The sequence below is a fragment of the Monodelphis domestica genome, chromosome 4, assembly GCF_027887165.1.
Source record: "Monodelphis domestica isolate mMonDom1 chromosome 4, mMonDom1.pri, whole genome shotgun sequence".
Taxonomy (NCBI): Eukaryota; Metazoa; Chordata; class Mammalia; order Didelphimorphia; family Didelphidae; genus Monodelphis; species Monodelphis domestica.
In genome coordinates this window covers 148,420,355-148,431,159 of record NC_077230.1, presented here as the reverse complement: position 1 = coordinate 148,431,159, position 10,805 = coordinate 148,420,355, and the positions used below count along the sequence as shown (strand labels likewise).

General features: G+C 33.2%; 1 pseudogene; it reads right to left on the bottom strand.

The window, feature by feature from the left end:
- Positions 1-2,653: 2,653 nt before the first annotated feature.
- LOC100616712 (heterogeneous nuclear ribonucleoprotein K-like) lies at positions 2,654-7,725 on the bottom strand (annotated as a pseudogene).
- Positions 7,726-10,805: the final 3,080 nt, after the last annotated feature.

Genomic DNA, 10,805 nt, shown 5'->3' with positions numbered 1-10,805 from the left:
TGATGTATATACACTTTTAATTATTTATAGTGGAAATTTGTCTTCTTTTTAAAAATCAATTTAACAAATTTTTAACAAAAATTAAACCATTTTTAAAATTAAAATAAAAAATTGTATACAAACAACTGTTTTATTTATTAATTCAGTGATTTTCTTTCAATTTCATTAATCTATTATTTACTTTTTAAGATTGCTGGGCTAGTATATAATTTGAGATTTTTACTTTATTCTTTTCTATTTTTATAGTCATATGTTCAGTTCATTTGTCTACCCTTTATTTTCTGTAAAACAATATTATTTATTTTGCAATTAATTTTTAATCTGTTCTGCCAAGGATCTATAATAAATATAAATTTTATTGTCTTATGTCAATAAAGAGCACATTTGGTATTTCTGGTTTTTTTCTGCATGTATTTGTGAGATTTTTTTAGTGTTCTAATATATTGTCATTTTTTGTAAGATTTCCACATAAACCTAAGAAAAATATATTGCTTTTTAATCCCACTGAAAATTCTCCAGAGGTCTATCATATCTAAGTTTTCTAAAATTCTATCATCTACTTAACTTCTTTATTATTTGTTTTATTTTCACATTTATTAAGGTCTGAGAGAGATAACAAAAGGTACCTCAAATATTATAATTTTCCTCAATATTATATACTTATATAATTTATATAATTTATAATTCACTTAATTTTTTCTTCAGGAATTTGTATGCTATATGTTCTTAGCATATATATTCATATATATGTAATTAATATGAATTAATTGCCTATAATACCTTTTAGCAAAATTCAATTTCCCATGTTATCTGTTTTAAATAGCTCCATTTTAAATTTTGTTTTGTAGGAGATCATGTTTGCTATCCCTTCCTTTTTTACTTCAGCTGAAGTATTCTGATTCTGTTCTAGCCCCTTAATTAATTATGTGTATCATTCTACTTTAAGTACATCTCTTGTGAAGAACATATTGTTAAAGTGTGTTTTTTATTTCTTTTCTACCTTCTGCTTCCATTTTATGGGTGAGTTCATTCCATTCATATTCACCATTATAACCGTTAGCTATGCATTTCCCTCTACCCTATTTTCTTCTATTTATTCTTCTCCTTACTTTTCCTATGTCCATTGCATCCCTTAATCTTCTCTATCTCTTATCATGTACCTTTTTTTCTTAACCTTTTCTTTCCCTAGTTCCATATTATGTAACATGAATTTCTACACATAAATGTATGTATAAATATATGTGTGAGTGTATTCTTCTCTCTTAAACTGATATAGATGAATGAGGCTCAAATGTTTCATGTCCACCAATTTTCCTCACCATTATAAAAACTCCTCCTTTTCTGTCTCTTTTATGTGAGATTTATGCTCCATTTTTCCTCTCTTCTCCCTTCTCTCAGTCAGTCCCTTTATCCCCCTATCAATTTTTACTTTGAGATCATCACAACATAAAACACTCATCATGTCCTCTGTCTGAATAGATTGCTAACATCTCTAATGATGATAAAGACCTTAGGGGTTCCATGTATCATCTTCCTGTTTGAGAATATAGAGTTTAATCTTATGCAGTCCCTTATGATTTCCCAATCATGTTTCCTTTTTGTTATTTTATTGAGATTTATGTTTCAATATCATATTTTCTATTTAGTTCCTGTCTTTTCAACAGGAATGCTTGGAAGTCCTCTTTTTCATTAAATATCCATTTCCTTTATAAGATTGTACTCAATTTTGCTGGATAGGTTTTTTTAGTTGTAATCCAGGTTCTTTGATCTATTTTTATGATAATTTTTTCCTCAGTGAGATATTTCTAATTTTCTTTTATTTTGGCCTTTTGGCTTTGTTTTATTGTTTCTTGATGTCTCATTACCTAATACTTGACTGATTATAATTTTCCAGAATCATGATGTGAAGAGTGAATCAAACTTTCTTTGTCTATCAATCAGCAACTTTTAAATTAATCAGTCAAAAACTTAAGCACTGCTACTTAACACTAACTAAGAAAATTCATGAGTCACTTACTAGAGTAAGCTCTTACCTCCAAAGGCTATGGCCACCCTCCTTGAGTAGTGATAGGCAAATTGAAAGATAGTGCTTGGTTCCCATAAATTGGGGTAAGTGTAGGAAGTGAAGTGGAAAAAGGGCTATTAAAAGCCCTGAACTTCCTGCCCAACTGACTTCACCTTTTGGACTGCTCCTTCAGTGTTCTCCTTTGGACTTCTCCTTTGATCTTCTTTTTTGGACTTCTTTTTTGGAGGACTTCTTTGGAGATCCTATATTGGCTTGCTGGGTGAGTAGCAGCTGTCCTTCCTTTCCTGGCTTCTGGAGAAATTGGTTCCAGATAGGCCTTCCTATCTTGGAGGAGGCTGAGTTGGTGGAACCCTTGCTGAAGGCACCACTGGGTTCTCTGGCTGAAGATTATTGAGCCCTTCTAGGACTGAGACAGACACCAGGGCAGCACTTGGGATGGTAGACTAGACAATTCTCTACCTTCTACTATTTTTCCATTTTCATTCTTTCCACCTCTTTGTAAATGAAGCTACTAAAAGTTGTTTTACTTAAGCTATAATATCTTTAAATCAGCAACCACAATATTACTTTAGAATTCTCTTTAGAAAATTCTTTATTCAAGAATACTTTAGAATTTTATCATAAAACCTAAAATTTTGAATTCTTACAATGATGTATTTGTTTGGTCCACTGACCACCTTTGCCAATAAGAGACCTAGTCAAATCTTTGGGAATACTTACTTCTGTTGTAATAGTGGGTCTTCCAAGATGACAATATGAGACACTTCCCCCTGCATAGGAATAATCATGTCCAGATCCACCTATAAACTCATGGTACTCAACCTGTGGTTCATAAACCATTTGCCATTCAGAAGGATTTAATGTATCCATTGCAGAGACCCAAGTCTCATCAGCAATAAAACCAACCATGTCATAATAAATAATGGTCACTGGGTCTTCCTCTTCTGTCATAAGCCATAAGATCTCCTCCTCTAGGTGGTAGTAGTGGAGGATAAGGAGGATTTTGAGCTTTTTTACCCCCCTGCCACCACATCAAGGAACAAGTGATGCAGATCCTCTATGTGGGCTCAGATCATCATAATCTCTTCTAGATGGGGAAATAGGACTCCCACCATGACTTGAGGGAATTTTGTCATAGCCTTTTCTTCCCCACAGGACATCCTTGTAGATCATCAAACATCATTATAAGACCACCCTACTCATAGATTTCATCATAGAAATTGGGATCATAGGGTTGTGCACATCCTTTTATGGGAGACTCAGATATAAGATCCATTATGATCCTTATGCACTCCACAACTCTATCAGGCTTTCCACTAATAAGAGCAACTCTTTCAGTGTAATGAGGACAACATTCCTGGAAAAGCTGTATAGTTATCTAAATGTTCCCTCAAATTTCTTTGATTTTAGCACCTTTGATCCCAGGATTTTCTCCTGCTAGACTCTGGGGAATCAACAGTTTTAACTTTCAGTCAAAATAGCTTCCTTTATAGTGTTGGTAATTTAAGCATTCCACAGCACTGAATTTGAGAATATAAGGAAACCATTGAACCATCTAAAGCTCTCCAATTTGAGAGAGAACTGGCTGTTTGCAGTGGGTGGTGGCAACTATAGGCCCTCTTCTAAGGTAGGGATGAATTTCTTCAGAATTTCTCCAATTGTTTCAATATCTGCACTGATACTCAATATGTGCTTGGGCCATTGATGTCCGGAACTGAAACATTGGCCTTGTAGTCTGTACCATGTGCTTTAATATTTTTGACTCCTTTTCCAATCACTGCTCCAGCATTCTTGCTTTGAAACAAAATGCGCAGTTCAAACATTTTGTCACTGTATCTAGATCCTCTAGAAGTCTGCTCCTCCTCCACATCTTCAGCAGGGCACTTATCAAATTCATCATTGGTTTTGGGATTGGAAAAAATTTCTTCTGGCTCAGATGAACTGGGTAGACAATCATTATTATAAATCCTTGAAGGGCAGAACTGAAGTGTTCTAGGTGGGATCAACAAATGATATCCTAGTGGTGCAGTAGCCACATGAGGCCCCCTTTTTTTGTACCCTACTGCTATCCCAGTCAGACAGAACTTTATGTTTATTTTAAATGAGTAATCTCTTTCTATTTCATCTAGTGAAGATTTGTTGGTGATACATAAAAATGCTGATGATTTATGTGGATTTTAATACCTTGCTGTTTTGCTAAAATTACTAATAGTTTTAATTAATTTTTCTTTGAATCCCTAAGGTTTTCCATGTATACAATAATATCAACAGAAAGAGAGTTTTATTATTTCTTTGGCCATGCTGATTCCTTTAATTCCTTTTTCTTCTCTTCCTGATATTACTAGTATTTTAAAAACAATATAAAATAACATTGATGATAATGGATAGCCTTGTTTCACTCCTGATTACATAGATAAGGATTCTAACTTTTCCCCATTACAAATACTATCTGCTTATGATTTTAAGTATGGAATTATTATTACAAATAAAAATCTATTTATACCTATGCTTTCAAGTCATTTTACTAGCAGAGTGTTGTATATAGTCAAATGATTTTTTGCATCTATTGATATAATTACATGATTTTTATTACTTTTTTGTTGATACAATCAATTATGTAAATTGTTTCCCTAACATTAAACCATCACTGCCTGGTAAGAATCCTGTTTGGTAATAATGTATAATCTTTGTGATATATTGTTGTGACCTATTGGAAAATATTATATTTAGTATTTTTCTATCTATATTCATAGCCCTAAAATTTTCTTTCTGTTTTTGTTCTTCTTGGTTTAGATATCAGGACCATATTTGTTTCAAAAATGATTTTGGCAGAACCATTTGTTTACCAATTTTTCTAAATAATTTATTTTATATTAGAATTAGATGGTTCTTAAATGTTTGGTAAAATTCACTTGTAAATACATCTGGTATTGATACATTTTTCTTAGAAAATTCACTTATGTCCTATTTAATTTATTTTCTAAAACTTTTAAATTTATATATTTTTTATTTATCCTTTGTTGTCTTGGCATTTTTTATGTTTATAAGTAGTCTTCCATTTTGCCTAAATTGTTTGTTGGTATATAATTAAACAAAATAATTTCTAATAATTGTTTTGATTTCATCTTCATTAATGGAAAAATCATCCTTTTGATTTTTGATGCTAGATATTTCTTCTCTTTTAAAAATATATTAACTAATGATTTTTCTATTTTGTTGTTTTTTAAAAAAACAAATTTTAGTTTTACTTATTAATTCAGTGTTTCCCTTACATTCAATTTTGTTAATCTCACCTTTAATTTCTGGGATCTCCAATTTGTTATTTAATTGGGAATTTTTTAGTTTGTCCTTTTTCTCCTTTTTAAAATTAGATGCCTGATTTATATATGTGTTCTTTTTCTATTTTATTGGTGTAAAGAATTAGAGTTAAAAATTTTCCTCTAATTACTACTACTATAGGATTTGATATGCTTTTTAATTGTCGTTTAAAAATGAAGTTATTGTTTCTGTGACTTATTCTTTACCATACTCATTCTTTTTAAGACTAAGTTATATAGTCTAATTTTTATTCTGTATTGTTGTTGTTTGTTATTAAATATAATTTTATTTCATTGTGATCTGAAAAGATGCATTTGATATTTTTGCTGTTCTACACTTAATTATTAGGTTTTTGTTTCTTAACATTTGGTCAGTTTTTGTAAAGATACCACATTCTGATAAGATAAAGGTATATTTCTTTCAATTCCCATTCAGTTCTCTCCAGAGTGTATCATATTTCATTTATCTGACATTTTCTTCATCCCTTTGACTTTTCTCTTATGTTTTGGTTAGACTTATCTTTTTTTCTGAGAGGGGAATGTGGAATTAGTGAGATTTTGTAATTTTTTTTACCATTTGAGCAATTGTGATTTTTTAAGAAGTCATTTTATATAGTATATTTTAAGCCTCTATTACCAAACTGTTAATTTTCTTTTCATAATTTTCTTGCATAATCCTCATTTCATTATCCATTTTTTCCTCTCTACCAGTCCTTTTTGCTTTTTTAAAATATTGTTCTTGTTTATTTGTTTAGCTCTTCTGGGAATTCTTGTTGGATTTGTTTCCAATCTCCATTTTTTCCTTTGAACTTTTACTTGTACATGTTTTCAAGTCATTGATTTCCTTTGAGTTTGTGTCTTGAGATTTTGCTCATCGCGTTACATTTTTATGTTCATGTTCTTTTGTTTACTTATTTTTATAGTTCATTCCTTCACTTTGTACTTCATGTTGAAGTTGGATTCTGCTTACCCCTTGGAGTGATGATGGTGGTGACTCTTTTGAAGTTTAATCTTTTATGTCCTGTTATTTTCACAGCTTCTTGTGGGGGCCCTCTATGTTTTTGGTGCTTTCCAGTGTGATCTGGGGAGAGGTGTGGACATTATTCTTTTGCTCTATGCTATGGTTCTTACTCAAATATAGCTTCTTCTCCTTTGTGACTACAATTCCTCTAAGGTCTGAAACTGTGATTGGTACCCAACTAGGACCTCAAGTCCTGTAAGATCACACAAATACTCCTCAATACCTTGGGACTGTGACTCAGAACTGTAATAGGCAATGAAGTTATGAAAAGAAAAATGGTTTTGTGTCCTGTGCTAGGACAAGGATCCCATATAATTCCCTTCTGACCAGGTATTCATCTCCCTTACAGTATCTGGAGCTGAGTGCTTCCTATACTACTGATGTAACTAAGGCTGATATTGCATTTGTAGCCATTATTCCCTCTAAGGCCAGTAGCTAGTGTCACTACCACTTCCCATATGCTGAGTGAGTTCCAAAACCCTTGTCCATGGAACTCTGTTTCTTAGGTGTCCTGGAAAAGAAAAATGATTTCTTTTGAATTTTTGTTGGTTGTACTTCTTGGAATTTTTTGATGCAATTTTTAAGAATTGTTTAGATAAGAGTGTAGATAGAGTTAAGGAAAAATGAAACCTTTATTCTGACATATTGGTTTTTCTCCCTCTCTCATACATTCTTGGACATTAACACAAATGAATTAATGAAAATAAGGATATTTTACAGAATCACAGAATCTCTTAGTTGGTTATTTGGCACAAATCTGAAGAAGAATTTATATTCCAAGATATTATCCAACATGCATTAATCTAAACTTTGTTTAAAGACCTCTAATGAAGGGGAACATGCTATGTGTCTGATTCAGTTTATTCTACTTTTGAATATTTTCAATAGTAGGCAAATTGTTTAACTGAAAACAAATGGACTCATTGGATATTATCCTGTTGGAATATGAGCCTCTTTTTAATCGTATGTTAGCTATCAAGAGGAAATATGAACAATGACCCGTATCATGGGAGATTATGTGAAATTACTAATGATGATAAGGAACCCCAATTATTAAATAAGAGATAAACAATTTTAATGTGCCTTGTTAATTCTGACATGAGGTTAGCCTCATGCTGTGAAACATTTCAAAAGCTATGTTGTTTCCTAGCATGTACTTGCTTTCCTTTGGAAAGCCCACTAGGTTGGTATACTGACTAATTATGTGATATTATAGAAGAGTTATGTCTTGGAAGGAAGTGATTGATTGCTTTGTTCCCATAAGACTAGTACGTTTGCCATGGTTCCACTTGTCTGCCCTTCAGAAAAGGAGACTTTCTCTCCGTGATTCCAATTGCCAAAACATATTCCCCACTAGGCATCTTGATTCTTCACATCCAGAGACATTATCATGATGCTGGCTAGCAAGAGGTCAGAGCGAGGCATTTGTTATCTATTTTTTTCTTTCAAACAGCAAAATTAGAAATAGGAGTTGTAGTTCTGTCTTTTCAAGTAAAATTTCCTCTCAATCATATCTCTTATAAACACGAATAACTGCCAGCAGAGAATGACGAGACTGATGCCAGCAGGAAGAAATTGTTTCTCTCAGTGATTTTGTGTTTAAAATTCCCTACTACTCAAATGAAATCAGATTCCAGAGAGAAACTTCATAGGTGCAAAACTGAACAAGTTTTTTGTTTTTTTTTTTCAGAAAAGGAAAACAAAGGGTATCATTTCAGGACTAGATTTAAATTATATGCAAAGTATATACAAACACATCCATATACACATTCATACACAATCACAAGGGCAGTATGACTAGGGCTTTGTCCAAGGGCACTGGCATATAGAGGATGCACTTAGTACTTTCCTAGATCTTGATACCATCCCTACCCTCCATCTCTAGTTATATACTCAGCATTGGGATGCAGGCTTTATAAGGACCTTTAGCAGACAAGTCTCCACATTTTGTAGATAGATAGGTAGATAGGTAGAAAGGTATAGAGAGAAAAATAGATACAGGCATAATATTATATGTAACGTTATATTTAAAATATAGAGATAGATATAAATATATATAGGCATAATATTATGAATAAATTTATATTTAAAATATAGAGATAGATATAAATATAGATATAGATATAGATATATAGAAAAGCCTGATCTGTTTTCCAACATTCTTAGGTAACATCTAAAAACTATACCTTCCATTGGCAGCTAAGTGATTCAGTGGACTGAGAGTCAGGTCTACAGATAGGAGGTTCTGGGTTTGAATCTGTTCTCAGACACTTTCTAGCTCTGTGACCTTGAGCAAATCACTTAACCCCCATAGTCTTGGCTGCATATATACCTTTTGACTCCTAGCCTCCTATTTCATTCCAGTTTTAGCCCTATGGTTTATTTCTTCTGCCTCTGAATAGTTTCAGATAAGATGATATTCTGAAACACTGGAAATAATGGAAGAACTATAGTGAAGTCTTAAATGTGTTGTGGATATTTAATCCATTTGTTGTTCCTTTATCTTCTTTATTGTCCTGCTTTTTAGCTACCATTATAGGTTGGGCAACCAAAGCGATACTTTGTTTTGTGCTTTTTGAAACTAAAGACTTCCATGACATCTTGATATAATCTGTCTATTTGATTATTTATATATAACTACTTCCTCACAATTCATATCCCTGAGCCTTAAGGATGAAGAGTAAGTAGTGGAAATAGTGCTACATTTAGTCAGTGAACCAGGATTCATATTCTATCTCTGACATTTCTTACCTGTGAGATGTTGTGTAAATCATTTAATCTCCTTGACCTTAGTTTCCTCATCTGTTAAATCATACCACTTTCTTTCTCATTATACTCTAGATATTCTTTGTTGCTTCCAGGATGAAATATAAACCTCTCTGAGAGCTTTAAGCATCTTTCACAGCCTGTCCCTAACTTATCTTTCCAGTCTCATCATATATTACTCCCATTGTTCACAGCCTACTGGGCTCTCTGTTACTCAGGAAAGACACTCCATCTTCCATAAATGTGCCTTAGTACTTCCGGGAATGCATTCCTTTTTTACATCTACCTCATAGAATTCTTCTCTTCCTTTAAGATAAAATTTGGCCACTAATTTTTATACAAAGCCTTTCTTTCTCATAAAAAAATACTTAGAATATTGTTCCATGGTTCCATGATTCATGATCACCCACCCGAATTCCCTCTTCTGTCCCAGAGCTGACAAGTGGTTCCACTAGCTTATACATGTATCATTGTTCAAAACCTATTTCCGCGTTATTCATATTTGCAATAGAGTGATCTTTTAATGCCAAAACCCCAATCATATCCCCATTGATTCACATGATTGATCATATGTTTTTCTTCTGCATTTCTGCTCCCACAGTTCTTTCCCCGGATGTGTTCTTTCCCCGGAAGTGTTCTTTCTCATAAATTCCTCTGGATTGTTCTGGATCATTACATTGTTGCTGGTAGAAAAGTGCATTACATTCGATTGTGCCACAGTGTATCAGTCTTGGTGTACAATGTTCTCATGGTTCTGCTTCTTTAGCTCTGCATCAATTCCTGGAGGTCTTTCCAGTTCACATGGAATTCCTCCAGTTCATCATTCCTTTTAGCACAATAATATTCTGTCACCATCAAATACACAATTTGTTCAGTCATTCCCCAATCGATGAACACCTCTTCATTTTCCAGTTTGCTTATTTTGCCACCACAGAGAGCGTGGCTATAAATATTTTTATAGCAGTCTTTTTTCCTATTATCTCTTTAGGGAACAAATACAGTATTGCTCTGGCTAGATCCAAGGGCAGGCCTTCTTTTAATGTCCTGTGAGCATAACTTCAAATTGCCCTCCAGAAAATGGTCGGACCAATTCACAAATCCACCAGCATTATATTAGTGTCCCAATTTTGCCACATCCCCTCCAACATTTATCCCTCTCCTTTGCTGCTATATTGGCCAGTCTGATAGGTGTGAGGTGGTACCTTAATGTGGTGTTAGTTTCCTGTCTCTAATCAGGAAGGATTTAGAGCACCTTTTTGTGTGTTTATTGATATAAACAAAGCTTTTCTTGATTCCCATCAAATGATAAAGCCATTTCTCTCTCAATTAATACCTTATATTTCACTATTCTGTATTTATTCTGAACATATATATGTATATACATTCTGTATATTTGGATTGTATTGGGGAGGTCAGGGAGAACTAGAATCTCTGTCATGAATGCTTATCAAACCTTCAGGGATGCTCATCAGTTTTTGGTGTTCTACTTTTGCCCAATTCCCATTTATGGTTCCAAGAAACTGTAGCATGTGCAAAGACCACATACTAATACAAGGGTCTCAGCAGATAAACCAGCTAAGTCAGTTTGAGAGTAACTGATAGGCCTCAAACCTATTGGTGATTTAAGGGAATGTTTTCTAAGCATGTAAAGACTCCCTGCTCGAATGGAAGATAC